At 53.0% G+C, this 18,539-nt stretch overlaps 1 protein-coding gene across 6 annotated transcripts in view; it reads left to right on the top strand.

Annotated features, from left to right (window-relative positions):
• ANKRD11 (ankyrin repeat domain containing 11) overlaps positions 1 to 18,539 on the top strand; it is a 117,438-nt gene that overhangs the window by 49,912 nt on the left and 48,987 nt on the right. For all 6 annotated transcript variants that reach the window (XM_027977755.3, XM_027977756.3, XM_060398284.1 and 3 more), the window contains exon 2: positions 623 to 704. The gene's annotated coding sequence lies outside the window, so the exon portion shown is untranslated. The remainder of the gene's footprint in view (positions 1 to 622; positions 705 to 18,539) is intronic.

Here is an 18,539-nt window from a genome sequence, read left to right as displayed (position 1 = left end):
CCTGAGCTGGACCTAGAGGCACGTTTCTGACCTTGGGTCCTGGGAGCTCATTTGGTCTGAATCATGGTCCTTTGCCTTGTGGGCAGGTCCCTGGGGAGGTGGAAGGAGGGAGTGGGGAGGGGACGGTTTGGTGGGACTGGCCCGTCTGAGGGGCAGGCGCGGCTGGCGTGCAGGTTTTGTCAGCGAAGGGTGAGTTCAGATTTTACTCTTCAGTGTGACAGTGAGTCTGTAGAAGCTACAAAATCCGTAACTCTGGCAAAGGCTTACTGTCAAACTCCTGAAAGGAAAACGTCTGCGGATGGCCCTTCCAGGGCCCCGGGCCTCAGGTGCCTGCTCTGGGGAGAATGACTGGCCCATTCTGGTGTTCTCTCCTCAACTGGCCTTTCTGAGCACTGCTGTCCAGGAGCAGAATCCAGACAGAGGTGTCTGCTTGGGGTGCCCTCCCTGAGTCCCGGGCGTGAGCGCCTCTCCTGTACAGCCAGACACCCTAAAACCTAGGGGTTGTCGGAGTGACCCAAAGTGAAGGAAGGGCCATGGTGTGGTCCACACAGAGAGAGGCAACATGAAAAGAACTGAGGGGAAATTAGTATTTATAGGCTCTCACTGGATCCTCTTGTTTCAGAATCTCCTCACCGCTGCTCTGGGACACGCCTCTGTTGGATTTAATTTACAGTCATCAGCCACAGCTTTCAGCGATGGACTCGGTAAGAATTTTATTGCACCCGCTCTCTCTCAAGTTTGTATTGTTTTCATTGGTTTGTAAAAAGAAGTATTAAAGTCATTCTTACGTCTCCTTGCTGGTTTTCTTGGGCTTGATAGAGTTTTGTCTCAGTGTCTGGGTTTTGTCTTGGATTTCAGGGAAACAAGGGGCTGCAGGGTGGTGGTGAGCCCTGTGGGTCAGTAGGCAGCTTCCCTGGTGTGCCAGGGAGAGGAGGCCTGTGGACACATGAAGACACCGGGCAGCCTGGTCTGTGCAGAAAGCTGACTTCTTACCAGCTTTCTGTCTTAGTGGCTCCGTCCCCAGGGGCACGCTCGCTGCTCCTGTCTGGTGCTCTGCGCCTGTCGTGCCTACACCACCTGAGCCTCTCTGCTGTCACCCCTGCTGTCTGTTGTCACCCCTCTGCTGGGAAGCGGGGTGCCCGTGCTGCTCTGTGTGCGGGCCGGCGAGTAGGCACGCGTGGATTTCCTCAGGTTTGAGGCCTGCGTGTGTGGTTGGTAGGTGTGGGGTGGGCTCTTGGCCAGGTTGCCTTGAGCTTGCCTTCTCCTGGGAGTCCTGGTACAGCCTCAGCCTGGCTGGACACTCTGCTCTAGGACAGAGTCCTCCTCCCTTAGGGGGACATGTCCCAGGGGCAGTTGCTCATGTCTTCTGATCTGTGGATTGATAACAGTTGGAAAGAAAACTGTAGGCTCCTTTAAATGTTTCATACCTTGGCCAGGTATTAGGGTTTTAAACCAATAGCCCCAGAGAGTATTCTTTGCGTTTTGTGCTGTTTCCAGCAGACAGGGAAGAAGCCTTTCCTGCTGCTCAACCCCACGGACCCAACGGTTCCTCAGCGGTCCTGTGTGCGGCCACTTAGAGATGCACCAGGCCGGCCTCCCTGATGATGGAAGTGTTTCCTTGGAAATGGAGTTGAGTGTGATGGAGAACTCTTAGTTTGCAGGGTGGTCTGGAATGGGAGAGCAGCTGGCCCACCGGTGGGTGGTGCGGGGTGGGGGTGTGGTGGGCTCTGTTGTACCCGGGGGGGCCCCCAGGGCGGTCTTCCAGGATGAGCCCATGCTTTCATGGGCTGTCATGGGCTGTCTTGGACGCCAGGGCAGCCACTCAGAGCCTCTGCCCCGGGGCGGGAGGCAGAGAGGAGCCAGGCCCACCCACACCTGCAGGCTTGAGCCTGGCCTTTGTTTGGAGACTTGATTTATGACAAGAAAAAACAAGATGCTGCCTAAATGAGGTAATTAGTAAGCATTTGGTGATCCTTGATGAAAAGAAAACAATTTACCAGCCAGGCTGCTGACAGGTTCCGGGGCTGGCCTGATGACTGTGGTGGATTTCGAGCAATGGGCGTGTTCCCGTTTGGACTGTCTGAGATGGAAGGGTTGTCATTTTGACAGTACATCACACAGGTAATCCAGGGTATCTGATGCTGTTGATCACTTTTGTGAACCATAAATATTCAGTCAATACTGATTATAATTGTCTTTAGAAATCCACTGTTTGGATGGGATAGAGATAAGGGTGTGACTGTGGGTGTGAATACGGGTAGAGGGGTCTACATTCCATGACCTTTCCTGGCATCTGAAGGCACAAGTTTAAAAACACAATAATTTTACAGGCTTTGTAATGCTTTTTCATTGTTATTCATATCATCCATTGTTCTTAATTTTTATTCTGACTACATAAGGTGGAATGTGAACCACTGAGGTCCCGTCTGAGGTCACCTTTTCCAACAGGGGTGGGCTTGTTAAAGACCCTACGTGTTTCTATCTGTGCTCGTGTCCCTCCCGGGTGTCCTTTAGGGCCCAGTTTGGATAGACTCTGGGCTGGTCTGTAGTGACTGTGGCTCTGGGGTCCATGACAGGGCGGGCTGATTGGATTTGCAAGTGTTTTTTTTTTTTTTGGATCACATGGTTTGAAGGTCATGCTGTGTTACAGTCACTGACCCTGCCCGCACCTGAGCAGCATTCGGCCACTGGAGGCTGTGGCCCTTGACATCACAGCACATGCGAGGGGCCTTGGCTGCAGGGCCGTGGAGGGTGGATTTGCAGTTGGTGAGAAGCTGATAGAGCCTGTGCTAATAATACATTTGCCTGTTTAACAGAGATATTTGTCAGGATTTAAAAATAGATAATAAAGCACACTTTTGCCTCTTTCTCAAAGAAATATGCATAGCTAATTATACCAGTAAAACTTATGTATTCTAGATTTTTGAGCATAATAACTTTTTATTATAATTTTAGAGTTCTGGCCGCTCTAGGTTCTCTTAAAATACATACAAAGTATGGAATATTAGATGTCATTTAAATTAGGTTTTATTAATCACGTGCTTTTGTTCATATAAAAGTTGGCCATTGTGTTTACATGCTTTCCCAGAAAAGTTCTCACTCTTGCCTACCACAGGTCTTGGTGGTCAGTAGAACATTGGTTCTCTTACACCAAGACGTTTGAGGTGCTGGGAAGACTCGTGTGGCCAAGGAGAGGGTTTGGGAAGCAGGCAAGTGAGAGGAACAGGGTGTCTGGGCCCAGCTTGCACTCTAGTTCCTCTGGGTATTTCTGGTTGCAGCGGCCTCAGGACTCTGGTTCCACAGCTGTGCTGGGCAGGAAGGAGCTGGAAGGGCTTGTGGGCTGTTAGTAGCAGCTCATCTGGTGCTTATAATATTGCAGTCATTTTCCTTCCATTGTTAGTAACAGGGATTCTCACGGAACCAGTGTTCTTTGTATTTATTTATATTTATTTGACCTACTGTGTCACTTGTGGAATCTGAGTTCCCCGACCAGGGCTTGAACCCGGGCTTCGGCAGTGAGTGTGAAGTCCTAACCACCAGGGACCACCAGGGAACTCCCTGTTTTATTTTTTGATGCCATCAGATTTTAAAAGCTGACTAAAGGGATTTCCTCCAAGTGTTATGTTAGAGGGTGAAGAGATGGCCTGCGTCTGCCTCAGAGCAGAGCTGCACAGCTTCTGTGAAACCCAAGCTGAACTGGCCTATGGGCCAGCATGGAGTCCCTCCTCCTTCCTGCCACCCCTCAGGACTGGGCTCTGTGAGGCTGCTGAGGTTTCTGCAGGCCTATGTTTCTGAGGCCATTCCTGAGCCCACTTGGACCTCAGTGGGAGGAGGAGGTTGGGTACGGTGGTGGAGGTGCTGTGGGCTGGTGGGCTGGTGGGCTGTCTGGGGGCTGACCAGACAGAGGTAGGGAGGAGGGTGTGGGCGGAGGTGGGGAGGCGCCTTTGTGGCTGGACCATGTTCACTCTAGAATAGATGCCTTTTTAAAAAATTAATTTTTGTTGGTATCTAGTTGATGTACAGTGTTGTGTTAGTTTCTGCCGTACAGCAGAGTGGCTCAGTTATACATATACATGTTCCCACTCTCTTTTAGATTCTGTTTCCATGTGGATCATTACAGAGTATTGATAGAGTTTCCGAGAGCTATCAGTTCTGTACATAGTAGTGCTTGTACGTCATGGAACTGGTGCCTTGATCGTCACTTGTGTTGTTGTTTAGTTGCTCAGTTGTATCTCTTTGTGACTCTTTGGACTGTAGCCCACCAGGCTCCTCTGTCCATGGGATTCTGCAGGCAAGAATACTGGAGTGGGTTGTCATTCCCTTCTCCAGGGGATCTTCCTGACCCAGGGATCGAACCCGTGTCTCCTGCATTGGCAGGAGAATTCTTTACCACTGAGCCACCAGAGAAGCCAGACATTTGTGTTGCCCCTGGGGAATAGGGATTTGGGTATTCTTAGCGTCAAGAAAAGGGATGGTGGTGAGGTTCTTGGTGTGCTGTGTTCTGAGGGTGAGGATGTTGTGTTTGATCCGCAGAATAGCCTGCTGGGGGTGCTGCAGGTGGACTGAGGGCTGACCAGGAGGCGAGGAAGGGAAGCAGAGCAGAGCCAGCAGCAGTGCAGGGCTGTGGCCGAGGGCAGCGTGGGCCCCCGGGTTGCCATCAGGAAGGCGGGGCAGGCAGTGCTCTTGCGCCCGCTGTCTCAGCACCTGCCCGCTCCCTGCTTCTGTCCAGGCAGAGGCCCTGGGGCGGGGCCGGAGTGCTGGGAGGAAGGAGCGGGTGGGAACCAGCTCTCGGGAAGTCACGTGGCACTTACCACCTCGGACTCTGTGGACCTTTTGTGAATGGGTGGTTTATCAGAAGTAAGCCTGGGGCCCTTGAGCACCTTGGAGGGCTCGGCTGTCTGGGTGGGTGGGTCTTGTGGGCAGTGCATCTGCATCCGGTTCCCAGCTGGCTGTCCACTCCCAGCCTCCTCCAGGAACCTCCTCCTTGTCCATTTTCTCCATCTCCTAGTTAGTGTCAGCCTGGGTTTAAAATTTGTTCTTGTTAACTTTTGGGGCAAGGATTTTTTACTTTTTTAATTTTTCTGTTCTTTTGAAAAGTTTACTGTCTAGCTCACCTCCCCTGCGCCTGGCACCTCTGCGTGTTTTCATCTTGGCCTCAGGCAGAGCGGCGGACGTAGGGAGGAGCCGCTGGAAGCCTGAGCTGCAGAAGGACAGTGGGTTCCTGCCCTGTGTCTGTGTATGTGTGGGTCTCTGGAGTCTGTGTGAAACGGGTGCTGAAGCCTGTGGAGTCAGCTATGCTGTAGCCCAGCCCCACAGCTAGCATGTCGCATGCTGTCTTGGCTTGAGGCCTATGGCATGGATGGGTCAGGGGGAAGAACAGGTTTGCAGCCCTGCCTGGGTGGCGGGGCACAGCTGGAGAAACCCTGTTGTGGGCATTTTCTGTGGGAAAAGCTATGATCAGATGTGTAAGCTCCTCTAATCTCCTTTAGCTAATGCTTCACTTTTTTTTTTAGAAGAAAAAAATCTGTTTTCTTTGTGTTTGAGTCTCCACAGAACATCTCCCTGGCATCCTCCATCTGGTGACAGTGTTCTTCAGGTCTCTGGGTGGGGTCTCCATCTCCCAAGGCTAATGTGGGAGGGTTCCTGCTCTTCTAGGAGCCCCAAAGGGCTGTGAGCGGCACCGACTGTCCAGACACCTTCACTTGTGTATTTCTTCCCCATTCCCCACATTTTTATCATAAGGCTGTAGGCCTCAAAGATGCTGAATAGTAGGATTTCCAAGGTTCCATAGCTATCAGCAGCAAACTGAGTGCGTCGTGGAGTCCTTGTTACACTAAGGAGAGGTCACCATGCAGGTGTCTGCCTTCAGGGAAGGGGCAGGGAGTGAATGCAGGGGCCCCTCTTTACACTTGTGCCATGATTGTGCCACAGTGTGTGTGGTGGGAGTGGGTGTGGGTTTGTGACGGCTGTGTGGCATGTCTGTGGTGGGGGATATGTGGTGGTGGGGTGCTGTGTGTGTGTGTGTTTGTGGTGGGTGTGTGGCATATCTGTGGTGGGGGATATGTGGTGGGGTGCTGTGTGTATGTATGTGTGGGTTTGTATGTGGGGGGGTATCTGTGGTGGGGGGGTGCTGTCTGTGTGTGTGTGTTTGGTGGGGGTGTGGGTTTGTGGTGGGGGGTGCTCTGTGTGTTTGTATGTGTGGGTTTGTGGTGTGTGAGGTGTCTGTGGTGGTGAGGTGCTGTGTGTGTGTGTATGTGTGGGTTTGTGGTGTGTGTGGATGTGTCTGTGGTGGGGGGTGCTGTGTGTGTTGTCTGTGTATGTGTGTGTGTGTGGGGTGTCTGTTGAGGGGTGCTGTGTGTGTATGTATGTATGTGTGGGTTTGTGGTGTGTGTGTGGGGGGTGTCTGTGGTGGGATGTTTTGTGTGTGGGTTTGTGGTGTGTGTGTGGGGATGTCTCTGGTGGGGGGTGCTGTGTATGTATGTGTGGGTTTGTGGTGTGTAGGGTGTGTCTGTGGTGGCGGTGCTCTGTGTGTATATTTGTGGTGTGTTTGTGGGGTATCTGGTGGTGGGGTGCTGTGTCTGTGTATGTATGTGTGGGTTTGTGTGTGTGGGATGTCTGTGGTGGTGGGGTGCTGTGTGTGTGTGTTTGGTGGGGGTGTGGGTTTGTGGTGTGTGTGGTTGTCTGGTGGGGGATGCTGTGTGTATGTATGTATGTGTGGGTTTGTGGTGTGTGTGTGGGGATGTCTGTGGTGGTGGGGTGCTGTGTGTGTGTGTATGTGTGGGTTTGTGGTATCTGTGGGTGTGTCTGTGGTGGGGGGTGCTGTGTGTGTGTCTGTGTATGTATGTGTGGGTTTGTGGTGTGTGTGTGGGGTGTCTGGTGGGGGGGTGCTGTGTGTGTATGTGTGGTGGTGGGGAGTTGTGTGTGTGTTTGTGGGGTTTGTGGTGTGTGTGTGGGTGTCCGTGATGGTGGTGTGTGTGTGTATGTGTGGGTTTGTGGTGTGTGTGGGATGTCTGGTGGGGGGTGCTCTGTGTGTGTGTGTGTGTGAGATGTCTGGTGGGGGGTGCTCTGTGTGTGTGTGTGTGTGTGTGTGTGTGTGGTGGGGAGTTGTGTGTGTGTAGGTTTGTGGTGTGTGTGTGTGTCTGGTGGTGGGGAGTTGTGTGTATGTGTCTGTGGTGTTGGGGAGGTGTGTGTGTGTGTATGTGTATGGTGGGTTGGTGGTGTGTGTGTGTGTCTGTGGTGGTGGGGAGTTTGTGTGTGTGTGTGTGTGTGTGTATTGTGGGTTGGTGGTGTGTGTGGGGTGTCTGTGGTCGGGGGGTGCTGTGTGTGTGTGTGTGTGTGTCTGTGGCGGGGGTGGTGTCTTGGGCCGTCACGCAGTGCTCAGCCCTGGCGCAGGGGTCACGTGTCTGGACAGTGCGCAGTGCAGGACGAGGCCTGGGCGCGGGGCAGACAGGGCCAGGCCCCCGCACTAGGCTGACGGCAGAGCTCTGTTGAGAGGCCCCATGCCTGCCGTCGTGGTCCATTTCTTGTCCAGGGAAGAAGCTGCTGTTCTGTTCACTCTGAACCTTTCGCTCTTTGTCCTGAGGCTTAAGTGAGCCTTGGTTCATGTCCCCAGGCCAGTGGCCTCTGCAGGAGGAGTCAGCGGCATCTGCAGCCCCCTGAGAGGGTGGCAGGTGGAGACTGCCCAGCTGTCGGCCCTTGGGGGTGCGTGGCTGCCTGTGTGGAAGGGCAGTGCCTGGGGCCCTGCTGGGGTGGTTGATCCCACACTGCTGCCGGCGTCCTCGTTCCTGACCTGATCATTTGTCACCTTGGCCAAAGATGGAGTTGTATACCCTGTCTGCCCTCCCAGAGGGGCCCCTTGAGCCTGAGGAGGGCATAGCCTGGGCACTGGTTGGGGAGCAGGTGAGACGGGAGGCTGGGCTGGCGGCAGGGCGCCCGGACCAGCCTGTTGGGCTACCTCTCTAACGGAAGCCCGGCGCTCTGTTCCTCTTTTTTAGGTTCACAACAGAATCAAACCAGCAAGGTGTAGAGATTTCCCATACACACTCAGCACCCACTCACTCACCCTAGAGGAGGGATTGATCTGTGTATTTATTTATTAAAATTTTATTTATTTTTGGCTGCACTGCCCGCTGCTGCTCGGGCTTGCTCTGGCTGCAGTGGGAGGGGAGTCCTCTCTAGCTGCGGTGTGCGGAGTGCGGCCTCTGCAGTGCAGGCTGTCGCTGTGGGCACGGGCTAAGCTGCCCCGTGGCGTGTGGGATCTTCCTGGCCATGCCTCTTGCATTGGCAGGCGGATTCCTATCCTCTGTGCCACCAGGCGCCTGCGGTTGATATGATGCTGCACAGACTCGGCGTCCCCAGGGGCTGCAGGCTGCGTCCGGCCTCCCTCTGGGTGCTGGCGGCTCCGTGTGTGCTGCGGTGGCTCCCACCACCTCCCATCTGCACTCTTGCCTTCTTCAGAGCATCCTGTGGTCAGGCTCATACCACCTTCTCAGGTTGGCTCCTACCACTTAGTAACGTGCATTTAAGTGGCCTCAGTGTCCTTTCAAGGCTTGATAGCTCATTTTTCTTTTTCTTTTTTTAGTGCTGAATAATAATAATAGCCCACCGTCTAGATGTTCCGCAGTTTATTTTCCCATTCACCTACTGAAAGGCATCTTGGATCACTTTATTGTCTCTCTGGTCTTCTCGGATGGGAAGTACAGTAAACAAAGCCCACTGCTGACCTCTGAACTCAGTTCTGACCTCTCTGTGAACTGCTTGGAAAAGGGGGCGTTGCCACCTGGACACTTGTCCTATGCTGTCCTCCATTTCTGAGAGCCCTGGCCTGTGCGGGATGTTGCTCCAGAACACTGCCGCCCTGCGTCCAGGGGACTCCTGAGATGGGTCTCAGGGAAGCCATCCCCCCAACAGTGCAAAGCCGGTGATGGGCAACAGGGAGAAGGATGGCCCAGGCCCTGGTCTCCAGGGTCTGAGGGCACGCACCCCAGTCCAAAGGTGGTGCAGGGCCCCTCACTGGGCCCAAGGGAGCCTATGTGCCTGTCCAGTCAATGTGCTTTGGGCCATACCACTGAATTTTCCTTTCAGAGACTAGACGAGCAGTATTTAGCCTGGGCTGAAACATGTAGAGTCATGAGGTCTGTAGCCATTTGCGTGCTGCCGTTCTCCAGACTCAACCCACACTGCATTTTCGATAGTGGGCTCTGCTCCCAGACTCAGCAGTGGGATTGATGCTCGGGGCCTGAGCCCTGTTCTGAAGCAGGTCTGCCCGGTGGTTCGGATAGCCAGCTCAGGGGCCGTCCATCCACCCCTGTTCTGCAGCTTCACTGCAAGGCCTTCATCCCTGTCTGAAAATGACGAGATTCTGGACCCTTGCATCCTGACCCTCAGAGTACTGAGTGCCGGGTCTGCACAGGGGTGCTGGTCAGTCTGCTGAGCAGGAAGCACGCAGGCCCGGTCCTGCCTGCCCGGGGCACAGGCCCTCCCGCGTGTCAGGGGGAGGAGAACCAACAGACAGGCCCGTGTCCCTGCTCCAGTCTCCTCCGTCCACACGGCCTTGGGCACCAGCTACCACCAGGGAGACAGAAAGCCGGCACTTCCTGGAGAGAGGTGCTCAGATTTTGTGTATGTTCATGTTTTACTTCTTCTCACACACGTATTAAAGGGTCACGTTGTAGGTGCGGTCTTGGGAGGGTCTGTGATGGAATGGGGCCTGGAGTAGGCATCTTTCCTGCCTACCCGTGTTCCTGGACCCTGTCGTTTTGGGAACTCTTCATGTTGGGAGCCCCGAGGGGCCCAAATGAGTCCTGTCCGTGTAGGGACATCTATCAGTTAAAACGCTCATTTACTCATTTCGTTTAAAAAGTAGGAGTAATAAACCCATTGTATGTTATTCTAAATAGCACAGCTTTACTCAAAACCACTGTATTTTCCAAAATGAAAAACTGTCATACGTTCCTTTGGTTAAAGTATACCAGAAAACATGTAGTTGGAATAAGGAAGAATATTTGAATAGCTTTTTTTTTGGGCCACACCCTGTAGCTTGCAGAGTCTTTGTTCGCTGACCAGGGATGGCACCCAGGCTATGGCAGTGAAAGCACCAAGTTCTAGCCACTGGATCACCAGGGGATTGCCTGTAATAGCTTTCTGGTACAGTTTTGGAGGTGTCGTTTGATACAATACTGAAACCTAACGGATGGCCATGTGGTGAAGGTCAGAGGAAGTGCAGGGTCCTGCCCTAGGTCCCAGTTAGTTCTTCTCAGCTGTGTTTGACCCTTTGGTCTTTTTTGCACTGTAACCAGACCTTTTACCTGTTTCGAGTTCTGCAGCAGTGCCCATGGGCAGTTGGTCAGCTGTGGTGTACTCAATTCTTTCCATCTCTCAGATGCTAACATATTTTATTTTGCTGCTTTTGTTTTTCTTATTAACTCTCTCATCAGAGGAGCCTTTAAGCCACCAGAAGCTGTCTGTTCATAGAGTTTTCCAAAATTCTGGTATTTGATCAAATACTTGAATTTTAGCATTGGCAAATTCCCAGAGGTTAGGACCCTGAGCTTCTGATACTGGGGGCCTGGGTTCAATCCCAGTGTGGGGAAATAAGATCTATCAAGCTGTGCGGCCAAAAATAAAAAGTAGAATTAAAACCAAAGTTCAGGTGTTTTCCTGGAAGTGGCAGTCTCATTTTGTTCATTTTCTAGAAGTAGTCTGCCAAATTCCTGTGTCCCTAGAGCCTGCCTGTCAGTCATTCTTCCATATAAAAATGGTGTTCCCTGAAAAAACGCTTTTGCTGGAGGCGACTATTATTGGTACACAGAATAAATGTTTCATGTGCATTTCATATTTTGTCACATAGAATATGAAAAAGACAAGTATGGAAAGGCCTGGTATTTAATGAAATTAACAATTACTACTTCATCATGGAGGATGATGGACCTTAGCAATTGGACCATCACCTTTGTATCATGAGTGCAAATATCACCCCAGCCAAAGAGGCAGTGTTGCTATGAAAAAAGTTTCCAAAGTGGGTTGCCAAAATTCCTTCGGGTCCTTGGACCGCATTTTATAAACAGCTATACTGAGCTCTTCAGCCTGTATGAGAAATCGTAGTTTAACAAATCAAGTCAGCCTATATGCCTGTTGGTCACTTAGAATGTGACAGCCTCGGGAAACTCCCAGAGTGTGCATTACTTCTCCCCAGTGTGTCAGCACCTGAGTCTGTGTGCATTTTCAGAGGGCTCCTGATTCGGTAGAGCCTTGGCATTAAGTCCCCTCCTGTAGTTGTCAAGGGGACATGAACATTGGCCCCCTTTAGGTGTCTGCGTGTGTCTCCTGGGTTGGTCTTTTGGCGAGCACACATTCTTCACTGTGGGTCAGTCCCCTAAGCTGCTTTCCCTTTCTCTGGCCTCCTCTTTCTTTGCAGACTGGCAGCAGAAAGGCAGCAAAAAGCCGAAGGCCAGGCATCCTGTGTGCCTCTGCTCCCTGGTGGCCGGGGCTGGAGGGGCACGTGGACCCTGCTCCCAGGACAGGTTGCTAGGCGCCGTCCCGCCCCTCCTCTAGAAGCGCCCGCCCCTCCCTGGGCCTCAGCCAGTTTCCTCGCATAATTCTACCTGCGGAGAAGCTGTCTCCAGACTGGCCATGTGTCTCACAGCTTTAGACACTGATTCTCTTGGTCGTTTGAACCATGTAGCTCACACTTGGCTGACTGAAGTTTTGTCTTTTGTGGTTCAGCCTCGTCACTTGATCTAAAAATTTGTCTTTGTTTTTCCAGATTTTGCAGATCTTTTAAGATGATCTGGATCGTGATGACTCAGAATATACTGGTACCCAGTTGCTGGTTTGGAGTTCTGTATGATGATGTTCAGTCGTTAGGTTGTGTCTGTTTGTGACCTCTTGGACTGCAGAACGCCTGGCTTCCCTGTCCTCCATTATCTCCTGGAGTTTGCTCAAATTCATGTCCCTTGGGTCAGTGATGCTGACTAACCATTTCATCCTCTGCCTCCCCCTTCTCCTTTTTGCCTTCAATCTTGCCCAGCATCAGGGTCTTTTCTGATGAGATGGTTCTTCGAATCAGGTGGCCAAAGTACTGGAGCTTCAGCAATAGTCCTTGCAACGAAGGAGCAAACGTCTTTTAATTTCATGGCTGCAGTCACTGTCTGCAGTGATTTTTGGAGCCCAAGAAAGTAAAGTCTGTCACTGTTTCCACTTTTTCCCCTTCTGTATGCTGTAAAGTGGTGGGACTGGATGTCATGTTCTTAAGTTTTTTTGAAAGTTGAGTTTTAAGCCAGCTTTTTCACTCTCTTCTTTCTCTTTCATCAAGAGGCTCATTAGTTCCTCTTTATTTTCTATTATGAGAGTGATATCCTCTGCATATTTGAGGTTGCTGGTATTTCTCCCAGCAGGCTTGATTCCAGCCTGTGACTCATGCAGCCCACTGCAGGCTTTTGCTCGTTTCGGCGAGTGGGGCTGCGCTCTAGTTGTGGTGCGCGGGCCTCTCATTGCAGTGGCTTCTCTTAGTGGGGAACATGGGCTCTAGGGCTCCTTGGCCTAGTAGTTGTGGCACACAGGCTTAGTTGCTCTCATGCATGTGGGATCTTCCCAGACCAGGGTTATCAAACCCGTGTCTCCTGCATTGGCAGGCGGATTCTTTGCCACTGAGTCATCAGGGAAGCCCCAGTGAGTATAATTTCCGAGAAGTGAAGGCCTAGTCCTTTGGTTCTGTGTTCTTGTCGGTACCAGTTTCTTCGCCCTCTTTCTTGCCATAGAGGGCAGCCCTTGGCCAGCCTAGGACATGGGAGCCTGTCTGAGCCTCCCTCCTGTGGACCGGGGTGTCTCCATCTCCAGCAGGGACGGGGCAGGCGGGGAGGCTCCTGGGCTGAGGTCTCAAGATGCGAGCACCATGGGCGCTGTAGCTGTCTGGGGAGTGCATTTACTCAGATGTTCTGGGTCCCTGCCATGGAGAATTGGCGTTTCTTTGAACCTTCTCTCTGAGCCTGTGTTCAGAAAAGCGAGAGTAGAGGAGCAGTAGGTTTTGTTTGTTAGGTGTTGGCTTTGGGGCCGCCTAGAAAGCATTTAGTTGGTGTTTTCTTTAACACAGTGGTCCAACTAGAAAGTCATGAAGAGGCTAGAGGTTACAGGTGGCATACAGCATCTGTCGGTTGTTCAGGATGTGGGATTTAGCTGCGTTTCTGCAGCAGAGCTGGCGGCGGCTTGGATGCTGCTGGGTGCCTTCCCTCATGCGGCTCATCTCTGGCTGGAATCCAGCCAGGCTTCCTGGGAGGGGTTCTCTCTGTGTGGGGTGCTCTGTGCCACACGCTGCCCTGTGCTGGAGGACAGATCTCGTTTCCTTTTTATGGCCTGGAAGCTCTTGCCTCTCTAACCAGCTCTGCTGTGAAAAGCGGCCTCTTGGTGCGTGCTTGTCTGTGCTCATGCATGTGCACACACACAGGCTCTCACGTGGGCACCAGCAAACTCCTCACCGACCTTCCGTGATGCAGACACCCATGGGGTGTGAGGATTGAATTCTGCATATACTAACTGTGGGCTGCTGTAAAATGTTGTCAAACCAAAGGCCATGTGTTTGAGGCAAAAGGAAGGAAAAGATCATTCCCTGTCCCTAAGTTTAACATTTTTTTATGTTTTATTTCCCCCCAGTGTTGTCGAGACACAATTGACATTTCACCTGTGTAAGTTTCGGGTGTGCAGAGAAATGACCCGTGGAGTCTAGTCATCTTCTGTCACCTCACACAGCAGTAAATGTTGTTTCTTGTGATAAGAACTTGTAAGACCGCTCTGCCTTTTCTGCCATCTCCTTCCTCCACCACACCTGCCTCTCTGTGCCAGCTGCCTCTTGTGGTCCCCCTCTCAGCTCTGTGTGTGTGTCGATCGCTGTTGTGTTCTGCGTCAGTGTCCATATGGAGCTGAGGCACACGCCTTTGTCTCAGAACAACTTCAGTGCAGGTCCTGCACACGACAGGGGGAGGTTGCAGACGGGTCTCACCTGCTTCCTGAGATGTGCTTGACCTTCTGTGCAGGCGAGCAGGCTGTGGCCAGTGACTCCCTGACCCTCCAGGCAGGCTCTGGGTTTGGCTCAGGGCTAGACTTGCAGGTGTGTGAAAGCAGCGGGCCAGTCCCTTTGGCATGCCCTGTCCCAGGGTCTGAGGCTGGAGTCTGGGACAGGCTTCAGCTTAGGGAATGTTCTCCTTCTGAGGGGATTTCAGGACTCAGGACAGGTGAGGTGCTTTAGGTTCTTTATCTCACCTGGGGCTCTTAGAGCACCTCTCTCTCTGGGAACAGAGCTCTGGTGAGTGTGACCACCGTCACCTCCCCTGTGGGCATGCTGTGGGGGAGGTGGGAAGGCGGGTGGGTGGAAGGCTCTCTCCAGGGTCCATGGGGCCTGCACGGGTGCACTTGGGTGTCTGCTTCTTGACTCTTTCCCGTGGGCTGTCCACCCGCTGTGTCTGGATGTGTGGAGCACTGGGCCCCCGCTGCTGCCTGCGGGCTCCACTGCTTCTGGCCCAGCTCTCACTGCAGACACAGGTTAAATGGCAGGTGTCCACATAGCGAGACAGGGAGGCTCGCAGTCAGACAGAAAGCAGCCTCAGGAAGGGCCTGTCCCCGCTGTTCCAGCAGAGGTGGGATGTCCGTGCTCCCTCAGGGCTGCCTCCTGGCAGGTTCTTGTCCTGTTGGAACTTTCGTCCACAGGCTCACCCTCTCCTGTGTGGCTCCTCCACTCCTACGCCAGGTGACCTCGGTCCTCACACCTGTCTGGACCTTAGTCAGCACTGGGACATCTTCTGCCTTATGTCACAGGTGGGCATTTCCAAGTGGCAGGAGGCTACTGGAGAACCAGGCAGTGGTGGTCCGAGGAGGGGGACGGGGCTTGAGAGGGACTGTTTCCTGAGGTTGTATTCCAGGTGAAGAGAGTGCGCCCCACAGCCTGGGATGCACACGTTGCTCCCCGCTGCTCTGAACAGAGCAGTGGGGGAGGCAGGGCCTGATGACCAGTCCTGGCAGCTGCACAGGTTAGTGTGGAGCCCTGCAGGTCTGGGGACTCAACCGTGTGTTCCTGTGTTACTTTAGGGAAGGTTGCTCCTGAGTAACGCTAGTAATCATAAGTGGAGAGGGGGAAATAGTGATTTCATTGTTTCGCTGGAGACTTGAAGGTGGGGGATTTGTCTTTAGTTTTCTTTTAGTGTGTCAGTATTACCCAAATTTTTTGCAATGAAGACAGACCCTGCCTCACCTATCTTACTGTCTCAAGCCCTGAGCCCAGCAACTGGACTGTGTTGTGAGGGGTTGGGGGCCTGAGTCCTTGGAAGAAAAAACGACAAACCTAGACAGCGTATTAAAAAGCAGAGACATTACTTTGCTGACAAAACTCCATCTAGTCACGGCTATGGTTTTTCTAGTAGTCGTGTATGGTTGTGAGAGTTGGACCATAAAGAAGGCGGAACACCGAAGAATTGATGCTTTTGAACTGGTGCTGGATAAGACTCTTGAGCATCCCTTGGGCATCAAAGAGATCAAACCAGTCAATCCTAAAGGAAATCAACCCTGAATATTCACTGGAAGGACTGATGCTGAACTCCAGTACTTTGGCCACCTGATGCAAAGAGCTGACTCACTGGAAAAGATTGCTGGGAAGATTGAAGGTGAGAAGAGAAGGGGACGACAGAGAACGAGATGGTTGGATGGCATCACTGACTCAATGGACATGAGTTTGAGTAAGCTCTGGGAGATGGTAAAGGACAGGGAAACCTGGCGTGCTGCAGTTTATGGGGTCCCAAAAGGTTGGACATGACTTAGCAACTGAACAAGAACAACATTACCTGTTTTAAGATAATTGACAGGGGTATGAAAGTTGAAAATCCAGACAAAAAAGAGTTATGACAGAGCATAGTTGAATAGATAAATGGTCTTGTGTTTTAAAGACTGCGCTTGTATTTTTGTGTTCAGCTAAAAGGCCGGGACAAACTGTTGATCTCTAGGTCTGGAGAGCCTGGTGCAGTGGAGCCTGCAGTAATGATTGCTTTCAGCTCCACCTTGGCCCCTGCACTGGGCACGGTCTGACGCATCTACCTTGGCTTTCTGGGCTCCGGGGAAGGAGGAGGTGGGTCTGGGCAGGGGTCTCTGCCCCCTACTGTCTCCCCGGCCTCCACAGTATGGCCACACGGCACCTGGACTCGAAGGGTCCCCAGTGGTCTAGGGGGAGAGAGCAGACATGGTCTGAACAATGCTGGGAGGCCACGCCCCAGAGGGCTGGGCCTGGCTGCACTGTGTCACCCAGTGGGTGAGCCAGGCCAGGGCCAGAGTGAGCCAAGCCAGGCCCAGCCGTCGTCCCCCCCGCCTGATATCCATTCCTGGGGCTGAAGATGTTCACCAACCCTGGATGGTGAAGTGAGTAACTTCAGGGTGTGTGTCTGTGTGTGTGTACACAAACATGTCTACCAACAGAAACTCTCTAGGCAGGATCTGAGTAGTCATGGGACATCCCTTTCTTGTGAAGAGAATTCTGAAGGTTTGGTTCTGTGGCTCGTGTGTCCTGATGAGCCTGTGGACAGGGCTCTGCCTGGCCAGGACAGGGGCCTGGGCTACAGGGCGGGCCCTGGGCCCCTGCTCTGGCATTGGGGCCACACTCGGGCCCTGCTGACAGTGCTGCAGTGCGTCCCTGTTGGGCGCTTGACAGTCCAGCTCAGCAGGTCTGATTCAGGTGTGGCTTCTCCTTTGCGCAAAAGGCTTCTTCTGGACGCGTCCCGAGGCAGCTTCACGTGGAACCAGCTGCCAGTGCAGACCCTGGAGATGAGGCGACAGCGACCGGCACGTGTCTGCGGTGAAGGGGCGGCGGGCGGGGCTGTGTGCTGACTCCCCTGTGTGACTGCCCCGCGGTCCTCGGTGCGGGAGCAAGTCTGCCCGCTTGTGAGAGCTGAGAGTGGGCTATCCTGTGGAGTTGCCTCACCTGGATTTTGGATGCAGTGCTTGTCTCGTGTGGCTCTTTGTTGATGGCGTATGACTGAGGGGCAGGCCGCAGGAGAGCCGCTGCCCGTTGGGACTGCCCGCCCAGGGGTGTTGCAGTTTCTTCCTGCAGCTCCCTCAGTCACCCAGGCCTGTGCAGCTGTGTGGGTCAGTAACTTGCTGTCCTCTCAGGGTTGGGCCCTTGGACCTGTTGGGGCCATGCCTGGCATGATGTTTGTTATCGGGGCTACATTTCAGGCAAGACCCACTCAGCCTCTCTCCTCCTCTAGACAGCAGGCCTCACGTGGGTCACTCACATGGAGACTGGCAAGCGCACTGGGTGGTGCCTGCGCGTCTTCTCTTGGCCCAGGAGCCTGTGTGCTCTGGGTCGTTGCTTTTCAGCAGAGGCGGCTGTGGCTTCCCGTGCACACGGAGACTGCCCACCAGCCAGGGCACCTCGCTCTGGGCCCCGAGAACGCAGGTGTGGCCGCCGGGGCCCTGGCGGAGCCTGTGGCTTAGCCAGCCTGGGAGCGAAGGAGTTAAAGTCGCATTGGTGTTCTGTACCTGGTGGCCAGAAACAACCATTTGTAGAAAGGAGGTGCTTTTATATACCTGTTTATCTTTGGACCTAAATTGAGTAGTTTTGGAGATGCAGAAAATGGAGTGTTTGGTAAAAAAAGATGAAAGTGCACGATGAGGAAACTGAAATGGCACGTGTCTGTAGCAGGTCATTTCCTTCTAAATTTTTTGTTCTTCTATTTATAAGAATCTTCGATGAAAACAATGACGTGAATGGAGCTGATACCTCGTTTACCCTCTACCTCGGTTCCCACTTCTGTAAGCGCGAGGGCGCGCACCACACATCACCAGGACCTAGGCCAGCACCGCGCAGCAGCCGCTGAAGCTGGGCGCTGGGCACGGCTGGCCTCCGCCCACCCGCGTCCAGGCCGTGTTTCTTCAGCCCAGTGGCCTCCTAACCCCATGTTCAGTTTTCAGGGCAGACCAAGATCCCTGTTCACTGTTCGTTGACATTTGATTTTTTTTTTTTAATAATTATCCTGAAGTTTTTCACTCCACTCAGAGTTCTTGGTGGATTAATTCTTTTCCTCTCTTCTGCTTGGCCCCTCAGCGCACACATGGAAGTCTAACACTTTTGATGGTTGCTAAGTTGGCCGCAAGCGGCACCCTGTGTCACAGTAGTTACGGTGGTGATTCATCGAGAAGATACCTAAGTGTCGGGTGGCCTGGTTCTCTGTATTCAAGACATCCTTTCTTCTTCACCTTTTGGGCTTTCAGAGCATCACCTTCTGAGACCTGTGTGGAGTGAGTGTGTGTGGGGCCTATCCCCAGCACAGAAGCCTCTGGGCCTGGGTGCTCTTGCTTTGAGAGATGAAGTTCAGAGAATGTCCACACAGGCCCCCGCTGCTCACATAGCAGAGCTGAACATCCAGCTGCTGCAGTCTGACCTTTCTGAACAGAACACCCGCTTGGTTGAAGCAGAGCCTCTGTGGGAGGCCGGTGAGGAGGGCCATGAGGGAAAGGTCTCACCCAGATTGCTCCCAGGGGCCCAGTGCCAGCCTGGCCTGGAAACC

The sequence above is a fragment of the Ovis aries genome, chromosome 14 (genome assembly GCF_016772045.2).
Source record: "Ovis aries strain OAR_USU_Benz2616 breed Rambouillet chromosome 14, ARS-UI_Ramb_v3.0, whole genome shotgun sequence".
Classification (NCBI taxonomy): Eukaryota; Metazoa; Chordata; class Mammalia; order Artiodactyla; family Bovidae; genus Ovis; species Ovis aries.
This window is presented reverse-complemented; position numbering and strand designations above follow the sequence as displayed.